Genomic DNA, 23,635 nt, shown 5'->3' on the forward strand with positions numbered 1-23,635 from the left:
AAATAATTAAAGAAGTGTAAATAGTGAAAGAATTAAATAAAGTCACCCATACTCATAGGTTCATAGGTAGGTACTAGGCTATCGGCCCAAGGGCCTAAGTAAGCCTAGCCAACAATGTTGCCTGGCTTACGCCACCCAAGAAAGTTATTTTCCTGTGCCCCTGTCGAGTGGAGCCACAGAAGTGATCCCAGGGGTTTATTTCCTATTTCCCATCCACTCATCAAGATTTTTCTTGAAGAGTGCTAATGAGGAACTTTGCTTGACATAGATGGGTAGCTTGTTCCAGAGTATGGGAAGTCTCTGCTACAGGAATCTATCCCTCTAGCATGTCCTGCTTATTGTGGTGACAAGGTTTAGGTCCCTAGAGCGTGTAGCTTGGAGGGATTGGGATTTCTTTAGGTGTAGCATGTCCAACAGCGCTGGGTTTAACATAGCTTTATATGTTAGGCAGAGATCACCTCAGAGTAAGCAATATGCTACAGAGTAAAGCTGGAGTTTTTTGAGGCAGTCAGTGTAGGACATCTGTTTGAGGCCAGTAATCCTCTTTGTCAGGTACTTCTGTGGCCTTTCCAGCTGCTGCAGATGTCTTGTGAGGTACATTCTAAAAGGGGCGTTGTATTCTATAATGGGTCTAATGACTGCCGAGTAGATGGGAACAATTACCTCTTTTTTCCTGGATGAGAACCCTTTTATCATGAGGTGTGCCACATAGAAGGATTTCCTGACTACTGTGGTAATGTGATTACCAAAGGAGAGACTACTTTCCACCTGGGTCCCAAGGTCTCTTATCACACATTTGGCATTAAGTAGACTGCTGTTTATGTGGTAGTTCATGGGTACAGAGTTTCTACCAAAGGGGATGACAATGCACTTTTTGGCATTGAGCTTGAGGCCATGCCTCTGACACCAGGCATCTGTCTCAGTGAGGCCCTTCTGTAGGATGTCCACATCATTTGTGGACTCAACTATGGCTCCTAGTTTGCAGTCATCTGCAAACTTCGTTAGCCAGAGGCCTTCCGTGTTAGCCTGTACTTCAGAAAAGTAGATACCAAATAGGAGAGGTCCCAGGACTGAACCTTGTGGTACTCCACTTGTTACTGGTTTGAAGTCAGATTTGGAGTCTGCAACTTTCACAGTGTGGGTTCTGTCAGTGAGCCAGTTGGCAACCCATCTAGTGACATAGGGATTTATACCTAGTTTAGTGAGTTTAGCTATAATTCCAGAATGGGGGATGGTGTTGAAAGCCTTGGTGAGGTCAAGATAGACTGTGTGAACCACCTTACCCTCATCTACAGCTTTTTGATAAGTGCCATGGAGTCTTTTCCATCCACCTGAGCTACCATCAACTCAGGCAGCTGGAACCTTAGGGGTTCAAATGGAGAGATGATAAGTCAAAAAGCAAAGGAGAGTAATATTGCTGAAACTGAATTCATCCTCAAGTCTTGGTGAGTACCTTCATGAGGTGGACCCTGTTTTTCTCAAAATCTCACCAAGATGACACTGATATATAGGATATATAGACTCTATTTATATAGCATATATCATGGACAGAAGTATGTCAAAAATTAAAAAAAGATAGTTGGGTGCACAAGACCCACGATGAAAAAGTGCCCAATCCTGGTAACCGCACTGGTGCCAAGAGTGGAAAAAAATGACAGTGTAGAATCCTCAAATATGGAAAGATTCCAACAATGGGGCCAGGCCAGGCCCAGGGTGAGGATGGCTCCCCTGTTGTAGAAGGAAGTAGCAGTCTGCAAAAATCACAAAAACTGATAGGCCAAAGAAGAGCCATAACATCGATAGAGTGGACTGTTGAGGATAAGAAAAAAAATTATGCGTTGTTACTATTACGCAAAAAGCCCAGAATTTCCAGATACAAGATGTACAAAATGATTAAGAGAGAAGTTAGAGGAAAGACAAATACTTCCACAAGAAAAACTGTCAGAAGCCTCAAATAAAAATTTATGTTCATTAATACAACAGATTTGTGAAAAAAAAACAGTATATATAGACCAAGAAAGTTGATCTGTTTGGATAAAAAAGCATATAAGGAAGTGCAAAAAATATAAACAGCAAAAACCTAGAGATTGTTGAAAAGTATAAAAAAATAAATATGGACATGGGAAAGAAAGAGAGATTTCATGTGGTGCAATATTTATGCAAAGGCGAAAGCCAAATTAATCAATATAAAGAAGGCAGCTCCAAAGATATTTGAAGAGAAATACAGGCAAAGGCTTCCAGATGTGGACAATTTTACAATAAAAAATGATATCACAAAGAGGGAATGTAGAAAAGAAGATTAGTAAAGTAGAAGTAAAAAAAATAGAAGTTGAAGTTATGGAGTGCCTGTGAAGTGAAGGATTTGGTGTAGAAGGTCTAACACAGGTTACATCACTGCTTGATGGAACGATTCCCCAAAGTAAAGAGAAACAGAAATACCAGGAGACATCTGAAGAAGAAACATGGACATGCGAGATTTAATATGGTTCATAGGTTCATAGGTAAGTACTAGGCTATTTGCCCAAGGACATTTATAAGCCTAGCCAGAATGTGTTAGATTAGTTTGTGTCTCTGTCCAGCAGAGCCATTAGTTCCCTGCACCACTGTCCAGCAGAGCCACTGCAATAATCCCCAGGGTCAATTTTCTGTTTCCCATCCACCCGTCAAGGCTTCTCTTGAAGAGTGTTAGTGAGGGGCTCTGCCTGATGTATATTGGAATCCTGTTCTAAAGCGTGGGGAGTCTCTGGGACAGGACTCTATCCCTCCAGCATGTCCTATTTATCGTTGTGGTGAGGTTTATATCTCTAGAGCGTGTGGCTCTCTGGGATTTGTTTTTTTTTTTTTGGTGGAGCATGCCCATCAATTCTGGGTTGGACATGGCCTTGTATGTCAGGCAGAGATCACCTCTGAGTAAGCGGTATGCAACTGAGTACAGCTGGAGTTTCTTGAGTCGGGCTGCATAGGGCATCTGTTTGAGGCCAATAATCCTCTTGGTGAGGTACTTTTGTGGTCTTTCCAGCTGTTGCAGGTGTCTTGTAAGGTACATCCCAAATGGGGTGTTGTATTTTATGATGGGTCTAATGAGAGATGAGTAGAGAGGCACAATAACCTCTTTTGTTCTAGATGCGAACCCTTTTGTGATTAAGTTGGCCACATAGAAGGATTTTCTAACCACCTTGGCAATATGATTATCAAAGGAGATATTACTATCTACTTGGGTCCCCAGATCCCTTATTACATTTTCTGTATTTAGAGGACTACCACCTATGTGGTAGTTCGCGGGTACTTTATTTTTTCCAAAGGGGATGACTATGCTCTTTTTGGCATTTAGCTTGAGGCCATGATTTTGACACCAGGTATCCGTCTCAATGAGACCCTTCTGGAGGATGTCTGTATCAGCCAGAGAATCAATTGTGGCCCCTAGTTTGCAGTCATCTGTGAACTTCATCAGCCATAGTTCTCCTATGCACGCCTGTACCTCTGAGAAGTATATACTGAACAGGAGGGGTCCTAGGACTGAGCCCTGGGGGATGCCACTTGTAACCGGTTTAGAGTCGGATGTAGAGCCTGCAACTCTCACCATGTGGGTTCTATCCATGAGCCAATTGGCAATCCATCTCATGATGTAGGGGTTTATGTTCAAGCTGGTGAGCTTGTCTATAATACTAGAATGAGGAATGGTGTTAAACACCTTTGTGAGGTCTAGGTAGGCTGTGTGGACCTTCTTTCCCTCATCTAATGTCTTGGTAACTGCCACAAATAAGTCCACCAGCTTTAGGAGGCATGATCTGCCCTTAACAAAGCCAAACTTGGTAGGGTCCAAGGTTTGGAGGTTCCCAATGTCTCTGTTAATGAGTTCTATGATGAAGCGCTCCATAGCCTTGCAGACCAGGCTAGTCAGGCTTATACGGCGATAGTTCCCGGGGACCGTTGTGACTCCACCTTTGTGGAGCGGGATAACTGTTGCTGTGCGCTGCTCTGTGGGTACGTAGCCTGTAGAGAGGCTGAGTTTGAACAGTGTGTTTAGGTGAGGGGTTAGCTCATTTTGGAGCTCTTGTAAGACACAGCTTGGGACACCATCCGGTCCCATTAAAGCTGTGTTTTTGGCTTTGGATAGGGCTGTTTTAACCTGTGTGTCGGTGACTGATGGGGCCCTACATTCTTCTGGTATGGTTATGGGCCCTTTAGACGGTGAGAGGGGGGTAAGGTTTGCACTAAACCTGTCTGCCAGAATGTTGGCAATATCAGTTGGTTCAGTGTATTTTGTGCCATTCTGCACTAACTCAGAGCAGATCTGAGAGTTTCCACTTAGGTTCTTGACATAGCTAAAGAACGCTTTGTGGTTATCTTTGGAGTCACTGGCAATTTTTCTTTCGAAACTGGCCTTGGATGATTTAATGAGGGATCGTAGTTTCTTGCTGCTACTGATCAGGGATGTCTTTCCTTCCTGTGATTTTACTCTTTTCTGTACTAGTTTCCTCCTTCTGTTGTATAGCTTGTTTATGGCAGGGGTCCACCAGACTGGTTTCCTTTTCTTGGAGGAGTCTTGGTTTTACTTGGGATAGCATGATCCATGCATTCCTTCAGATGCTCATAGAGTGCCTTTGTAAAGGTTTCAGCAGCTTGGACAGCATTGTCCTTTAGCATGGGGGCTGTGAACCTTTCCACCTCGGTCTTAAGTAAGTAAGTTTGCTTTTGAAAAGTTTTTCATGGTGGTTTCCTTGATTGGAGGTGGGGTGGAATGTGGATATCCAGAGTGATTAGTCTATGGTCTGATTTAACCAGCGAGGGATTGACCTAGGGTGTGGAACACCGGTCGCCCATGTTGGTGATGACCAGGTCCAATATGTTTTTCCCTTTGGTGAGGGTGTTGACCAGTTGATCCAAGGCATTTGAGTTTATAAATTCTAGGAAGCGTTGGGCAAGGGAGTTAGTACTTGAGTAGTTCTCCCAGTTTATGTTTGGGTAATTGAAATCACCCAGTATTAGGGTGTTTGGTAGGACCTTCATATTTCCCAGTGTCTCCAGAAATGCGGAATGGGGGTCCTGGGTCATGGTGGGTGATCTGTAGCAAGCTACAATTTGGATTGCAGTTTTGCCCATTGTTAGTTGCACATGGATGATCTCTGATGCATTGTGCTGTGCCACTAACCTGGAGGTGTTGGTATCCTTGATGAATATGGATACACCCCCTCCTTTTGTGTTTCGGTCCTGGGTCTGTGGCTGAAAGGTATGGTATGAGTTATAGCCTAGTAGAGCTGGGGTGCTCTCAGGAGCCTTAAACTAGGTTTCTGTTACTGCACAGATGTCGATGTTCTTCATACTGAGGAGTGCCTCGAGTGCGTGCATTTTGAGGTTTAGACTTCTGGCGTTGAGAAGCATTACCCTCAGTTTTTGGTTACTTGTGCTATTTATTGTGGTGGGTTTGTCTTTTGAGCCTTGCCTAACAAAGGCACTATGGGGGCAGTGAGAGCCTTGGCCAGTATTCAAAAGCCTAAGGGCGACATGTGCAAGCCATCTCTTGCGAAGCAACGTGGCTTGTCGTGCATGTCGTCCCAGGTGGACAGATACTGGATCCCCTTTGAATGACACCAGAAACTTAGCCAATTGTTGAAATTTATAATTTTTTCTTTATACTGTGGCGTCATTCTTGGTGAGGGCAGGATGCTACTCAGGGTCAGGGTCATACCAGCCTGGGCTACATGATCAGAGAACTCTTCCATGACTCTTTTTATGTAGTCCAGGGAGGTACGTCTGAGGTCATTCACACCAACATGGACAATGACAGTCATATTTGTACTTGTTCTGGAGTGACCTGAGTGCTTGTGTTATGTGGCGAATCCTGGTGCCCAACAGGCAGCTAACTGCAACCTTCTCCTTGTCCAGCCTAGTTATTGGGACATCAGTGTGCCTGACTATAGAGTCACCTATTACTAGTGTGTTGGGTATGTTATTTTGCCTTAAGGGCTGTGATTGCATGGCACACTGATTATGTGAAGTATGTGTTTCATGGTTAGTGATGGGGTGTGGAGGTTGGTTGGATGTCTGCTTTGGAGGTCTTTGTTGCTTTTGCAGATTTTTATTTAGAGCCTCCAAGTATGTTTTCATGTATTCATGTGTGTTATTTGCTGGTGTTTTTATATTAGGTCTATGTGAGACTGTGGTGTGTTGCAAGTATTACCCTTCTCCTCTTGACTGTCAGTTCCAGTCTTGGGTTGAGAGAGCTTTGCCTCCAGTTTGGCTGTATAATTGCATCTCTCGCATATATTAGTGTTTGGTGGTAGGAGGAGAGGGTTGCCTCTGTACATGAGGCAGTTGTAACATTGCCTCAAAATGCCCAGAGTCACAAGTTGGACTGGAGAGTACACTGGAAACTGCCCTTTGGACATGCTTGAATAGGTAGAGTAAGCTGGTTTTTTGATTGGCTGGTGGGGACGAATAGAGAGCTTTGTCCTTCTGGACAGTATAGGGGGGTCTAGTGCTAGAGTTAATTAGTTCTTGCTATGAGTTTTAAGCAAGTGCTTGACTGTGAAATGAATGGTTTGAGTGCTAAAGTTGAAGGTTTGTCTAGTTCCAAGGGAAAAAATGAAGAGGAGACTTCGTGGAGCCGAGAATAGTTTAACTCTAGCTAACCGGCACTGCCCGGTGCGCAAAACCACGCAAATGTGGTTTTTATAGCAGGGAAGTGCAAGAGCTAGAAATTAGCCCAAAATGGCCAAAAAACTACTAACTTCTGGGCTGAAACTACTCCTCCAGGGACAGATAGGCTGCTCAAAGCTCCCCTCTCTCACAGGTGAACAGAGAAACTTCCTTCTATCCAAGTAAGGTATGAGCAACACAGAAACTTGTAACACAGCCCTGGATTCAGCAATAACCTGAAAACTGGACTATACTAGCTCAGAAAGGCAGGAAACAAGTTTTTTTTTCCAGAAAATAGAGCAGATACAATCAAAACAACACTTTAAATGCACAGAAAAGGCCATCACACTTTAGTGTGTAGCCTACAACAGTTAAATAGATTATTTAAACACAAAATTGACTTAATTCAAGTGCAGGGAGCAAATAAGTACAATATGTAGCAATAACAAACTTTTTAAATCACAGAAATGCTAAAAAAACTGGCGTTTTAGGCGGAGTTAGTGTAGACAGCAAGAAAAGCAGAAAAAATGATACTTTATTACTCCAAAGTCTCTCTTTTGTCTCTCTGCTGCTGTAGACTCTGCAGAACACCTGGAAGGCAATTGCTGAGCCAAATACAAGCGCAAAAACTGTGCAAATGTGGGTTTTATAGCAGGGAAGTGAAAGAGATAGAAAGTAGCCCAAAATGGTCACTAAACTACTAACTTCTTGGCTGAAACCACTCCTCCAGGGACAGATGGGCTGCTCAAAGCTTCCCTCTCTCACAGGTGAACAGAGAAACTTCCTTCTATCCAAGTAAGGTATGGGCAACACAGAAACTTGTAACATAGCCCTGGATTCAGCAGTGACCTGAAAACTGGACTATACTAGTTCAGAAAGGTGGGAAACAAGTATATATATATATATATTTTTCAGAAAATAGAGCAGATACAATCAAAACAACACTTTACCCAATTAACCAGTTAAAAAGCTCAAAACTGAGCCCTGTTCCAGCAGTCTTCAATCAGACAAGTTCTAACTGCAGACTCCTGCCACTAGGGTACAGAGAAACCTTCTCCAAAAAAGACGGCCTGGATCAGTGCACAAGTTATAATAACAAAGCTAGACCCATCAGGCCTGAATATTGTCTATGCTACAGCAAACAAGGCATACCAATTTTATAAAGAAACAGTTCAAGTAATGCATGCGCAATAAGCCTTTAACCAGAAATTCCCAGCTCAGAAGGGCAGAATCTAGCCTCTCCTCCCACAAGAGTGCAGACCACAAACATTCTTAATGCAAAATAACTGGCCTGAAGCCCAAGTGCTTAACCCAGAACTAATACACTTTTAGAATAACAGACACTGAGCCTTCAATCAGCAGTTCCCAACATAGGACGTACGCTACCTGTCCTGCCACAACAGTGCAGACCACAACCCTTCTTAATGTAAAACAACTGTTTAAAGCCCAAGTGCTTAAACCAAAGGCCTTAGCATAACAGTTACAATTTAATCAGGCTACTAACACGCAGTAAAAAAGGCAGCAGAGTAAATTTGAGTAATTTTAAGAAGAGGCAAAATCAAAATAAGGTAATAAAGTATGAAGAAACACAAATACAGTAAAGCAGATGAAGTGGAATTTTTTTTTTGTAGAGGGAGGAAATTAAGATACTATAGGGGAATGTCCTTCCCAAGTGCTCTCTCTGTACACAGCAGAGGAGATGGGACTGGTAGGAGTAGCTGAAATCAAAATATGATCTCACTCTACTCAGTTGAGTGAGCAAATGAGATGGGTCGAGGAGGAATGTGCAAAAACAGATTTACAGCAGGGGCAGGCAATTCCAAAGCCACCAAGATTAACATCACAACAAGAAACAGGGAGGGGGTGGGGAACTAACTGCAGATAGACAGAGACACACAATATTAACTGAATCAAAGACACACAATATTTACTGAATCAAATCTTAAATAAGTGCAGAGAGAAGTATACTTAAATTAGCTTGTGTCCAGTTGATACATGCAGACAAGTGTCAGTAGCCAGCAACTCTGATTAAAATGATTACTAGAAATGTAACCAACACAGATTTTAATGCAAGCAGATCCTCCCAGGCTAACACTAACACAGGAATTTCAAAGCAGTCTAACAACTTTCAATGAGCCCAGATGGCTACATTTTTTCACACTTAATGCAACTGACTGCAGATAGACAGATACACACAATATTTACTGAATCAAAGACACACAATATTTACTGAATCAAATCTTAAATAAATGCAGAGAAAAGTATACTTAAATTAGCTTGTGTCCAGTTGATATATGCAGACAAGTCTCAGTAGCCAGCAACTCCGATTAAAATGATTACTAGAAATGTAACCAACACAGATTTTAATGCAAGCAGAACCCTCCCAGGCTAACACTAACAAAGGAATTTCAAAGCAGTCTAACAACTTTCAATGAGCCCAGATGGCTACGCTTTTTCACACTTCACCCAACTAACTGCAGATAGAGACACATAATATTTACTGAATCAAAGACACACAACATTTACTGAATCAAATCTGAAATAAGTGCAGAGAAAAGTATACTTAAATCAGCTAGTATTCAGTTGATATATGCAGACAAGTCTCAGTAGCCAGCAACTCCAATGAAAATGATTACTAGAAATGTAACCAAAACAGATTTTAATGGAAGCAGAACCCCCCAGGCTAACACTAACAAAGGAATTTCAAAGCAGTCTAACAACATTCAATGAGCCCAGATGGCTACACTTTTTCACACTTCATGCAACTAACTGCAGATAGACAGACACACGATATTTACTGAATCAAATCTTAAATAAGTGCAGAGAAAAGTATACTTAAATTAACTTGTGTCCAGTTGATATATGCAGACAAGTCTCAGTAGCCAGCAACTCCGATTAAAATGATTACTAGAAATGTAACCAACACAGATTTTAATGCAAGCAGAACCCTCCAGGCTAACACTAATAAAGGAATTTCAAAGCAGTCTAACAACTTTCAATGAGCCCAGATGGCTACACTTTTTCACACTTCAGGCAACTAACTGCAGATAGACAGAGACACACAATATTTACTGAATCAAAGACATACAATATTTACTGAATCAAATCTGAAATAAGTGCAGAGAAAAGTATACTTAAATCAGCTTGTGTCCAGTTGATATATGCAGACAAGTGCCAGTAGCCAGCAACTCCGATTAAAATGATTACTAGATTTTAATGCAAGCAGAACCCCCAGGCTAACACTAACACAGGAAGTTTAAAGCGGTCTAAAAATTTTCAATGAGCCCAGATGGCTACACTTTTTCACACTTCACGCAACTAACTGCAGATAGACAGAGACACACAATATTTACTGAATTAAAGACACACAATATTTACTGAATCAAATCTTAAATAAGTGCAGAGAAAAGTATACTTAAATTAGCTTGTATCCAGTTGATATATGCAGACAAGTCTCAGTAGCCAGCAGCTCCAATTAAAATGATTACTAGAAATGTAACCAGCACAGATTTTAATGCAAGCAGAACCACCCAGGCTAACATTAACAAAGGAATTTCAAAGCAGTCTAACAACTTTCAGTGAGCCCAGATGGCTACACTTTTTCACATTATATGCAACTAACTGCAGATAGACAGAGACACACAATATTTACTGAATCAAAGACACACAATATTTACTGAATTAAATCGTAAATAAGTGCAGAGAAAAGTATACTTAAATCAGCTTGTGTCCAGTTGATATATGCAGACAAGTCTCAGTAGCCAGAAACTCCAATTAAAATGATTACTATAAATGTAACCAACACAGATTTTAATGGAAGCAGAACCCCCCAGGCTAACACTAACAAAGGAATTTCAAGGCAGTCTAACAACATTCAATGAGCCCAGATGGCTACACTTTTTCACACTTCACGCAACTAACTGCAGATAGACAGAGACACACAATATTTACTGAATCAAAGACACACAATATTTACTGAATCAAATCTTAAATAAGTGCAGAGAAAAGTATACTTAAATCAGCTTGTGTCCAGTTGATATATGCAGACAAGTGCCAGTAGCCAGCAACTCCGATTAAAATGATTACTAAATTTTAATGCAAGCAGAACCCCCCCAGGCTAACACTAACACAGGAAGTTCAAAGCAGTCTAACAACTTTCAATGAGCACAGATGGCTACACATTTTTACACTTCATGCAACTAACTGCAGATAAACAGAGACACACAATATTTACTGAATCAAAGACACACGATATTTACTGAATCAAATTTTAAATAAGTGCTGAGAAAAGTATACAGAAATCTGCTTGTAACCTGTTGATATATGCAGACAAGTGTCAGTAGCCAGCAACTCCGATTAAAATGATTACTAGATTTTAATGCAAGCAGAACCCCCCAGGCTAACACTAACACAGGAAGTTCAAAGCAGTCTAACAACGTTCAATGAGCCCAGATGGCTACACTTTTTCACACTTCACGCAACTAACTGCAGATAGACAGAGACACACAATATTTACTGAATCAAAGACACACAATATTTGCTGAATCAAATCTTAAATAAGTGCAGAGAAAAGTATACTTAAATCAGCTTGTGTCCAGTTGATATGTGCAGACAAGTCTCAGTAGCCAGCAACTCCAATTAAAATGATTACTAGAAATGTAACCATCACAGATTTTAATACAAGCTGACCCCCCAGGCTAACACTAACACAGGAATTTCAAAGCAGTCTAACAACTTTCAATGAGCCCAGATGGCTTCACTTTTTCACACTTCACACAACTAACTGCAGATAGACAGAGACACACAATATTTACTGAATCAAAGACACACAATATTTACTGAATCAAATCATAAATAAGTGCAGAGAAAAGTATACTTAAATTAACTTGTGTCCAGTTGATATATGCAGACAAGTCTCAGTAGCCAGCAACTCCAATTAAAATGATTACTAGAAATGTAACCAACACAGATTTTAATTCTAGCAGACCCCCCAGGCTAACACTAACAAAGGAATTTCAAAGCAGTCTAACAACTTTCAATGAGCCCAGATGGCTACACTTTTTCACACTTCAGGCAACTAACTGCAGATAGACAGAGACACACAATATTTACTGAATCAAATCTTAAATAAGTGCAGAGAAAAGTATACTTAAATCAGCTTGTGTCCAGTTGATATATGCAGACAAGTGCCAGTAGCCAGCAACTCCGATTAAAATGATTACTAGATTTTAATGCAAGCAGAACCCCCCAGGCTAACACTAACACAGGAAGTTCAAAGCAGTCTAACAACTTTCAATGAGCACAGATGGCTACACATTTTTACACTTCATGCAACTAACTGCAGATAAACAGACACACACAATATTTACTGAATCAAAGACACACAATATTTACTGAATCAAATTTTAAATAAGTGCAGAGAAAAGTATACTTAAATCAGCTTGTATCCAGTTGATATATGCAGACAAGTGTCAGTAGCCAGCAACTCCGATTAAAATGATTACTAGATTTTAATGCAAGCAGAACCCCCCAGGCTAACTCTAACACAGGAAGTTCAAAGCAGTCTAATAACGTTCAACGAGCCCAGATGGCTACACTTTTTCACACTTCACGCAACTAACTGCAGATAGACAGAGACACACAATATTTACTGAATCAAAGCCACACAATATTTACTGAATCAAATTTTAAATAAGTGCAGAGAAAAGTATAGTTATATCAGCTTGTGTCCAGTTGATATATGCAGACAAGTCTCAGTAGCCAGCAACTCCAATTAAAATGATTACTAGAAATGTAACCAGCACAGATTTTAATGCAAGCAGAACCACCCAGGCTAACATTAACAAAGGAATTTCAAAGCAGTCTAACAACTTTCAATGAGCCCAGATGGCTACACTTTTTCACACTTCATGCAACTAACTGCAGATAGACAGAGACACACAATATTTACTGAATCAATGACTCACAATATTTACTGAATCATATCTTAAATAAGTGCAGACAAAAGTAAACTTAAATCAGCTTGTGTCCAGTTGATATATGCAGACAAGTGTCAGCAGCCAGCAACTCCGATTAAAATGATTACTAGATTTTAATGCAAGCAGAACCCCCAGGATAACACTAACACGGGAAGTTCAAAGCAGTCTAACAACTTTCAATGAGCCCAGATGGCTACACTTTTTCACACTTCAGGCAACTAACTGCAGATAGACAGAGACACACAATATTTACTGAATCAAAGATACACAATATTTACTGAATCAAATCTTAAATAAGTGCAGAGAAAAGTATACTTAAATCAGCTTGTGTCCAGTTGATATATGCAAACAAGTCTCAGTAGCCAGCAATTCTGATTAAAATGATTACTAGAAATGTAACCAACACAGAATTTAATGCAAGCAGAACCCCCCAAGCTAACACCAACACAGGAATTTCAAAGCAGACTAACAACTTTCAATGAGCCCAGATGGCTACACTTTTTTACACTTCAGGCAACTAACTGCAGATAGACAGAGACACACAATATTTACTGAATCAAAGACACACAATATTTGCTGAATCAGATCTTAAATAATTGCAGAGAAAAGTATTCTTAAATCAGCTTGTGTCCAGCTGATATATGCAGACAAGTCTCAGTAGCCAGCAACTCCAATTAAAATGATTCTGGTGTTATATCTATGCAAAGGAGAAAGCAAAGTTAATCAATACAAAAACAGCAGCACCAAAGATATCTGAAGAGAAATACAGGCAAAGGAATCTGGACATGGAAAACTTTGCAATACACAAAATAAGAAGACAATGAGGAAAAGCAGAAAAGGAGATTAGTAATGGGGAAGTTAAAGAAATAGAAACTGAGGTTATGGAGTACCTGCAAAGTGAAGGATTCAGTGTAGCACCACAACAGGATAGAGCAATGGATATCCAAATTAAGGGGAAACCAGTGGCATGGGAAACATCTGATCAGTTGTCGTATGAGGATACTTTGTAGCGTTCCATAGGAAACCAGTATAAATGTTCAGTTGCAGTTGCACAACAAGGAAGGAACAGGAAACTGGGGCAACTGTGATGCGGTCAATGTGAGTGATAGGCCAGTGAGTTCCCATATGAAGGAGCAATGGATGACACAGGATGAAACTGAAGAGAATGTGGCACAGGAAGATACTCTGGAACTGTCTATAGAATGACCACAGGAAATGGAGAACAAAGAATGTGCCTCCGTTTACAAGAAAATGATCTAGGAGACTTGTTGCTTGATTTAATAGAGATGGGCAGACATATTAAGATCAATGGAAGAAATAGATTACAGAAAGTCAATAAACACAAAAAGTTAGAAGTTTGATAAAACAAATGAACACAGGAATTAAGACTGCCCATAGAGATTCATGCAATATAACAAAGTAAACAGGATATATTATTGTGCAGGTAAGTTAATAACAGATAAAGTCTTACCACAAAAACACAGCGTAGTAAGGGAAAGGAAAGGGAGAAATTGAGTGTTGTCATGGAAGTACTGAGCAGAGAAAACTGTAAAGCATTTAAGACAAGAATTCTTATTGTTAGAGGAGTATACAAGAGGGAACAGATCAACAAAAATACTCAGAAAGATAGATGTGATAAAAGCAATGCACAGTATCAGAACAGATCAAGATCTATCATGTACTATTGCAAATAATAAACTAAAAAATATCAGCACAGGCAGACAATCTTAGAAGATAGGATCATAGGATCGTAGGGGGTTACTAGGCTAGGGGTCCTTACAAGCCTAGCCAAGAGTTTATCCCCAAAAATGAAACCTCAGTTAGCACCAGTCACCCCTGTCAATGAGGGACAAAGGTGGAACCCCTGGGACAAATTTTGTGGTTTCCCATCCACTCATTAAGGTTTGACATGTATGGGAAGTCTATTCCAGAGATGGGGCAGCCTCTGGGAGACAAACCTGTCTCTCCAGCAGGTTTTGTTGATGTCACATATTAGATTTAGGCCTATTGAGTGGGTAATGCGCAAGGAGTTAGACTTATGGATGTGGAGCATCTCTATTAGGGTAGGGTCTAATATTGCCTTGCAGGCGAGACACAGATCACCTCTGAGCAATCTGTATGATACCGAGTAAAGTGATAGTGAGTTGAGTCTGTCTGCATAGGACAGGAGATGGAGGCCATGGATTCTCTTTGTGAGGTATTTCTGTGGCCTTTCCAGTTGGTTCAGCTATTTTGAGAGGTACATACAAAATGGGGTGTTTTACTCAATTATAGGTCTAATGCGGGAGGAGTACAGAGAGGTAATAACCTCCTTTTTTCTGGATGCAATCCTTTTACTTATGGGATGAACCAAGTAAAAGGCTTTTCTGACCACTGCCACCACATGATGGTTGAATGTGAGATTGTTGTCAACCTGACTACCCAGTTCTCTCACCACAGGTTGTGTGCTTAGGGGTTTGCCATTGATGTGGTAATCAGTAGGGGCCATGCTTTTTCCGAATGGTATTGCATTTAACTTAAGGCCATGACTTTGGCAGCAGTTATTTGTAGCTGTAAGACCCTCTTGCAGTATGTTAACATCATTTGGAGAGTCAATGACAGCACCCAACTTACAGTCATCCACAAACTTGGTCAGCCACAGGCCCTTTGTCTTCGTCTGGACCAATGCCAAACAGTAGGGGTTCCAGGATAGATCTCTGGGGAACACCACTAGTGACAGGCCTGCAGTCAGAGGTACTGGTGCCTATTTTGACATTGTGGGTCCTATCTCTGAGCCAGTTGGCCACCTATCTGATGAGATAGGGATTAACACCAAGTTGTGTTAGCTTTTCAATGATGCCTGAGTGCGGGATTGTGTCAAAGGGCTTGGCCAGGTCAAGGTAAGCTGTATGTACTGACTTTCCCTCATCCAGGCCTTGGTGACAGTCTCAAAGAAGTCAACTAAGTTCAATAGGCAAGATCTGTCCCTGAGAAATCCAAACTGGTTGTGGTCAAGTGGTTGGAAATTGCCTATGTCCTTGTTTATGAGATCCATAATAATGTGCTCCATGACTTTACAGATCAGACTTGTCAAGCTAATTGAGTGATAGTATCCCGGGTCAGTAGTGGCACCACCCTTGTGCAAGGGGATGACAATGGCGGTTCTCCACTCTGCTGGAATGAAGCCTGTAATTAGGCTGTGGTTGAATAGGGTACTCAATGGCAAAACTAGTTCTTGCTGGAGATGGTGCTGAACACAGCCTAGGATACTATCAGGTCCCATGGAATCTGTGTTCTTTGACTTGGATAGGACCTTTAGCACTTGATCTACAGAGATGTGAGGTGTGGCACAAGTATCGGGGATGTTGACTGGGCCTTTGGGGGGTGATAAGGGGATGAGGTTTGCACTGAACCTATCAGTTAGCAGGTTGGCTAAGTCAGCAGGATCAGTGTAAGTGGTACCATTAAGTACTAATTTGGAATAAACTTGGACTTTGCCATGGAGGTTCCTAATGTAACTGAAGAAGGACTTGTGGTTTCCCTTTGTTTCGGAGGCTAGTTTCAACTCATAATTGACTTTGGAGTTTTTCACTACTACATGCAGATAAATATAAAGGAAAAGTACAAAATAAGCAATTTATTGACCAAAAAAGAACTGGGAAACAAGGCAAAAGGAATTGAAACACCACCAAAAAAAAAAGAAATAGATACATTTTGGAGAAATATCTATGAAGATCCTGTGGAACATAACAAAGATGATAAATGGATAGAAGAAGTAAAAGAAAGAATAAGAAGTTCAAAGGTACAGGATATGAAATGGGATGAAGTAACAGTCAGAGAGATTGAAACAAAGTTAAGAAAAGCTCCTACGGAAAACCCCAGGTCCAGATGCAGTACCTAACTTCTGGTTAAAAATATTAACATTTTTGCACAAAGATTTAGCCATGAATAAAAACTATTTATATGCGCACCCTGAACAGACACTATCCTGGTTAACAACAGGAAAAACAATACTCATACTTAAGAGTTAACCTGCAAGTTATCCTAAAAACTATAGACCAATAATTTGCCTTCCATCAACATATAAGCTATATACTAGAACTGAAGCTGATAAAGTTTATAGTCATTTAGAAGATAACTCAATCATGGCAATAGAACAAAAAGATAATAAAAAAGTCATATGGAACAAAGGATCATTTGATGTTAAATAAAATCATAATGGAAAACTGTAATAAGGGGAAGAATCTAAGTATGTTATGGATAGACTGCAAAAAAGCATTTGATATTATCCCACATTCATGGATAAAAGAGTGCTTAAAAATGTATAAGATACACCCTACACTGATCAATTACATTACAGTGACCATGAAACAGTGCAAACAACTTTGCAGTTAAGTCGTAATAAAGGACAAATTATTATTCCAAGGATAAAACTTCATAGGTTCATAGCTTCATAGGTGTGTGCTAGGCTAATGGACCTAGCACCTTTACAAGCCTAGCCCAAACAAATTGCTCAGGCACCATGCCACCCGATGTTAGTTCACAGTGTCCCTATTCAACAGGGCAACTGGAATGATCCCTGGAGTGAACTTTCTGTTACCCATCCACTTGTCAAGATTTCTCTTGAAGAGGGCCAGCGAGGGGTTCTGGTTGACATGAATGGGAAGCTTATTCCAGAGTATGGGCAGTCTTTGGAAGATGAACCTGTCCCTCCAGCATGTTTTGCTGATTTTGGTAGTGAGGATGTGATCTCTGGAGCGTGTGGCACAGGGGGATGGAACTTTTTTAGGTGTAGCATTTCAAGTAGGGCTGGGTCGGACATGGCTTTGTAAGTCAAGCAGAGATCACCTCTAAGTAGACAATAAGAGACTGAGAACAGCTGAAGTTTCTTGAGTCTGTCCATGTAGGACATGTCTTTAAGGCTTAGGATCCTTTTTGTGAGGTACTTTTGTGGCCTCTCTAGCTGTTGTAGGTGTCTGGTCAGGTACATGCCAAACAGGGAATTATATTCGATGATTGGTCTAATGAGGGATGAGTAGAGAGGGATGATGACCTCTTTCTTCCTGGATGCAAAACCTTTGGTTATAAGATGTGCCACGTAGAAGGACTTTCTGACCACAGTGGCAATGTGGTGGTCGAAGGTGAGGTGGCTGTCGACCTGGGTCCCCAGATCTCTTATGGCCCCTTCAGTCTTCAGTGGGCTCCCACCAACATGGTAATTCATGGGAACTGAGTTTTTTTCCAAAGGGGGTGATAACGCATTTTTTGCCATTAAGCTTCAGGCCATGGTTCCGACACCAGTCATTGGTCTCAGAGAGGCCCTTTTGTACGATGTCTGCATCACTTAGGGAATTGATAATGACTCCTAGCTTGCAGTTATCAGTGAACTTGGTCAGGCAAAGTCCTTCTGTGTTGGCCTGGACTTCTGAGAAGTAGATGCCAAACAGGAGAGGGCCCAGGACCGAGCCCTGTGGGATTCCACTCATGACTGGCTGACAGTCTGACTTGGAATCTGCAACTTTCACTCTGTAGGGCCTGTCTGTGAACAAATTTGCAACCCCCCTAGTGATGTAAGGATTGATGCCTAGTTTGGTGAGTTTATCAATGATACCTGAGTGGGGAATGGTATCAAAGGCCTTGGCCAGGTCAAGGTAGGCTGTATGCACTACCTTACCCTCATCCACAGCCTTGGTGACTGCCTCAAAGAAGTCAACCAGGTTCAGCAGACAGGATCTCCCCTTGACAAAGCCAAACTGTGTGGGGTCAAGAGTTTGGAAATTGCCTATATCTTTGTTAAGCAGGTCCATGATGATGCTCTCCATAGCTTTGCATACCAGACTCGTCAGGCTAATGGGGCGATAGTTCCCAGAGTCTGTAGTTCCTCCCCCTTTATGGAGTGGGATGACTGTAGCACCATTCATTAGGGACATAGCCTGAGGTAAGGCTGTGACTGAACAGGGCACACAGATGTGGTGCCAGTTCATTTTGTAGCTCATGTAGGACACAGTCAGGGATATTATCAGGTTCCATGGATGCTGTATTTTTGACTTTGGACAATGCAGCTTTTACCTGTGCCACAGAAATGGTGGTTACCAGGCTTTCTTCTGGTATTGTGATAGGTCCCGGGGGGGGGTAAATAAGGGATATTCCAGGGTGACTCTCTGTCACTGCTGATCTTTTGTCTTGCCCTTAGCCCATTAAGCTGTCTACTTAACAGATTAGGTCATGGCTATAATTTGGCTCCCAGGAAACAACAAAGTGTAAAGACTTCTCATTTTCTTTTTATAGTCCGTCATATGTGGAACTGAAAGCAGAACTGCAAGTGGTCAAAACTTTTTCAGATGATATAAGAATGTCATTTGGTCTTGATAAATGTGCAAAAGCAACATTTAAAGCAGGAAAAATGCAGCACCAAGAAAACATCAGTCTGGGACAACAATGTGATATAAAAGAACTTGAGCAAGAGGGGGTGTATACATATTTGGGACTTGATAAAGGATCAACAACAAAACATGAAGAAATGCAAATAAAACTTAGTAAAGAATATTTGGGAATATTAAAATTAATACTAAAAACAGCATTGATATCTAGGAACAAAGTCCAAGCCATAAACCAATTTGCTCTTCCTGTCCTAACTTACAGTTTTGTTGTGATTGACTAGCCCCAACAGGTGCTGGATTGTTTGGACAGGAAAACAAGAAGGATGCTTCATGCTCATCAAATGCTTTATAAAAATCAGTGCATACCAAGACTATATATTCCCCATTCCGAAGGAGGTATGGGCCTCATCAAAATTGATTACATGTACAGATCCACAATCGTGGGACTGCATACACATCTGCTGACCTCACAAGACCCAAACGTAATGAAAGTTTAGAAACATGAGGAGAATAAGTCTCTGATGACTTCCCTGTTTAGTTTAGCAGAAGCATATCGACGTCAAGCAGGAATGGAAATCAAACCAGAAGTAGATAAACATCAGGTAGCAACTGAATGTGCCAAAAACAAAAGAAAGAGTGTAAAGTGAAGGATCAGATGAGAAGGCAAGAAATGAGGAAATACATAAATATAGTTGCAAGTATAAAACAACTCTTGGAAGAACCTCATGTTGATCAGGATTAAATGCAGGAATGGGTAAGGAGAGGTGAATTTAAACCAAAAGTCAAAAGGTTAATATTGGCAGCCCAAGACAGTGGACTATATAAACGTTGGTTTACAAAGTCCATTGAACATGTGGGAGAAACACAAATCTAGGTTTTTTTTAAAACAGAATTGGAAACAGTTGCACATCTTGTTGCTGGATGTGACATAGTAATGGCAGAAGGACTGTACACTAAAAGACTTAATGTGGCAAGACTGTTGCAATGGGGATTGTGCAAACATTATAATACTGAAGTAGCTGAAAAGCACTGGAAACATGAGCCACAAAGCATCATAAAAAATGATGAAGTTTATATCACATGGATTATCCATTACCAACAGTTCAAAAAACAGATGTGAGAAAACCAGGTATAGTAGTCCATGAAAAGACGACAAAAGTAGCATTGATTATTGAAATTGCTACACCTAGTGACTACAGTGTCTTACATACAGAGAGACACAAAGTCATAAAATACCAGAACTTGGAAGGCATTAATGAGGGTAATGTGGAAGAAAGATACCCAGACAGTTCCAGTAGTAGTAGAAGCAACAGGTCTTATAAAAAGAATTTAAAATCATACTTAGATATGTTACCAAGATATGTAACTCCATACAAATTGCAGAAGGAGTCATTACTGGACATACTGCGGGTGCTGCGAAGAGCTCTTCTGGCTAACATCAAAGGTTGAACCAATATTTATTTTATGAACGTTAATCATACGTTGACTTAGGAATGGGGTCCAATCCCGTTATGGTAATAGAAACCCAAAAGACTTGGAGAATTAAAAAAAAAGATTCTATAGCAATGAGAAGTGTACTAACTGGTTCTCTGAGAGAGCAGCAGTTGCATGGAATAGACAACCAAATTACATTAATGCAAGCACTAGTTTAGATTTTTTTTTAAGAACAGACTTGACACTTATTATGGGAACAACTGTTTGATATATTGGCAGGCTAGAAGGGCATTAATGCCTGCGCTTGAAATATTTGTATGTATATATGTATGTATACATATGTAAATTACATGGAACACTTTGCATATTTTATTTATTTAGAGAGTAAAGAGAAGTTATATAAAATGGTATTGTATGTATATGAATATATAAATTATGCTCAAATGCACAAATAAGCAAATCTAGCTTAAGCAAATAAACCAATGCAAACTCACATAACACTGACTACACAAGCAGATAAAACCACAAAGCACTGAAAACGATCGCAAAGTCCTACACATAACGAAAACAGAAAAAAATGTTTCTTGCAGTGGTTGCATTCCCCATGTGGGGGGTGAGGGCTGTGCCTCCCTACCTCATGTCGTTTATATATACCAACTCTGATATTGTACAACAGCAGGGAAAGGACGTATTCCCAAACCGTGCTACACCCTAATCTCCCACGTATTAAAAAAAAAAAAAAAAAAAAAAAAAATCACTGTAGTCTTCTCTACAAAAATAAATCACAACAGGAACCCCTGCACCAAATAATCTCTAAAGCCCTACCTTTACTTCCACAAACCATTATAATTCCAAATACTGGCATACATTCAATAAACACATTACTTGAAATAAAGAGAACTACAGAAAGGACAGAAATGTATTTTTTTATTTATTTGACATTTGCTTACTGGGGTGGTCTGACTGGGTTTACAGAACCCGCTTTCAGTAGAGGCCCGGGGAGAAAAGCTCCACATACAGTACAATACAAATACAGTATAATCCAATACAGTAAAGATTACATTAGAAATACTTTAGGAGGAAGGTCATACTGAATTTGTAATCTGCAAGGACTGAATAAAGGATTTTTTTTTGGACTGGAACTGGCTCAAAGATTCGTTTATTTTACAGTGAACATCTTGCATGCCATTTAAGTTGTGTTTTGTGGATGTAACACTGTGGCCTTAATTAAATGGTTTTATGTTTGTATTTTCATTTATTTTTGTTTTTTTTGTTTGTATTGTCTATGGCCTGCACTGCATTTTTAGTTCAGACTGTACATATGAAAAGTTGAGGTTTCAAACCCTACAGTCCTTATAAGGGCTAACTAGGTCCTTTCCAGGACCCTCAAAAGATTCTGACTGGGATTCCACCTACAAGCCCAGCCTTGGACCACAAGGAGGCACACCAGTCCTTTGAAGGGCCACCTACCTGGAACTCACCTAGCCCAGCCTTGACCAACAAGGGGGCACACCAGTCCTTACCAGGACTACCTAGGGACACATCTGGACTGACAAAGGTCCTTTTTAGGACCATATGAGATCTGATGACAGGGCCATCCCTGACTGCCCAGGTGGAGACCAAAAGGGTACAACCCAACCTCCCACCTGATGGGTACTGCACAAAAGTCCTTGTTAGGGCTACAAAGGTCCTCCTCAGGACCAAACACACCACAAAGGTTCTTCTCAGAACCAAAACAGTCCTCCTTAGGACTACAATGGTCCTTCTCAAGACCAATCCACCACAAAGGTTCTTCTCAGAACCACAACAGTCCTCCTCAAGACTAAAAAGGTCCTCCTCAGGACCACCTCTCCACACCACAAAGGGCCTTATAAGAGCCAAAACAGTCTTCCTCAAGACTACAAAGGCCCTTTTAAGAGCCACAACAGGTTTATTCAAAATCACATATGAATCACTAAGTCCTTTTCAGGACTTAGACTTGGACCTCTAGGAGTAACAACTATTCCAGTAAGAGTGTTCTTCCCTTCAGATTTATTCCCACCACACAAGTAGGTTACACTCCAACAGGAAGCAGATACCACCCACTATTTTGTTGGTTTAATCAACTATTAGAAATACTATACAAAAAATAAGCTAAAAGAACAAACTGCTACAAGATGTTGTAATATATCACTACACATCTAAACAGTTCTATACAGTTAAACCATTACAGATGATAACAGTCACATGCAAAAAGTGAATGTATACCACAAATGCAACTTTCATACAAGTAACAACTAAAACAAAAATGGGACCCTTCAAAGACTTCACAACAACAAAAATACATCCACTTGATAAATAACAGTCATTTGATGCCCTGAAATTTCACTAATGTGCATACACCCAACAGTGCATTTACACTAATTACACACCTTACACCCAGTCGACTAAATATGCAGTTGACCAATGCCACTACATCCACATATATTAGTGAAGGTCATCGTAGCAGGCCTAGTAACATGGAGGTCTGAACACTAGCTCTAGTTGATGGTCACCATTGATATGACATCCTGACCCCATATACAAAATGGGAAAAGGGGGACAATGTTGATGCCAATTATTGAAAAGTCAAAGTCCTTCACCCGTATGCTACTTAGGTGTGCTGACCCCAAACCCCAACACACACTAACACACACAGCAGTACAGAAACACAAATCAAATTCTATCCCCTTAATAAATCCTTACTCAAACCCTGACCTGTACATACTTGCACATACACTCCGAGACCCAATTCTGACATTTTCAGTAATTTATGAGTTAAAGGTGGACAGTATTTGCTGCATAAGTTCAAAGGTCAGAATAGTGATGAGTAGGATTGGTCTGTCAGTTATGGAAGCCACTTCACATTTACTTAGCCCAGTGATGCTGCTGACGGTCTGCTAATCAGATGATGGCATACATTTAAAAGTGTTTCTGTAAGAGGGTCTTACTTTTAGTTCAGAAGGCTGCTAGTGGTACAGTATTCTCAGCTTTGAGAATGAACAGACATAGCAATAGATGTCCTGATTTCTAGACTTTGAATGCATGGTGCTCTGTAGCACATTTTTATTTAACCTAATGTGTTTGTTATGATTTTTTCCATGTGTGGAGGGCAAAGCTAGGAACAGGCCCTAGAGGTGAGTATAAGTATTTGAAAGGAAAAAAAACTGGTGATACCTGTGTTATTTTGAGTCTGTTATAGTAAGA

The sequence above is a fragment of the Protopterus annectens genome, chromosome 6.part0, assembly GCF_019279795.1.
Source record: "Protopterus annectens isolate FY-2018-M chromosome 6.part0, PAN1.0, whole genome shotgun sequence".
Lineage (NCBI taxonomy): Eukaryota > Metazoa > Chordata > Ceratodontiformes > Protopteridae > Protopterus > Protopterus annectens.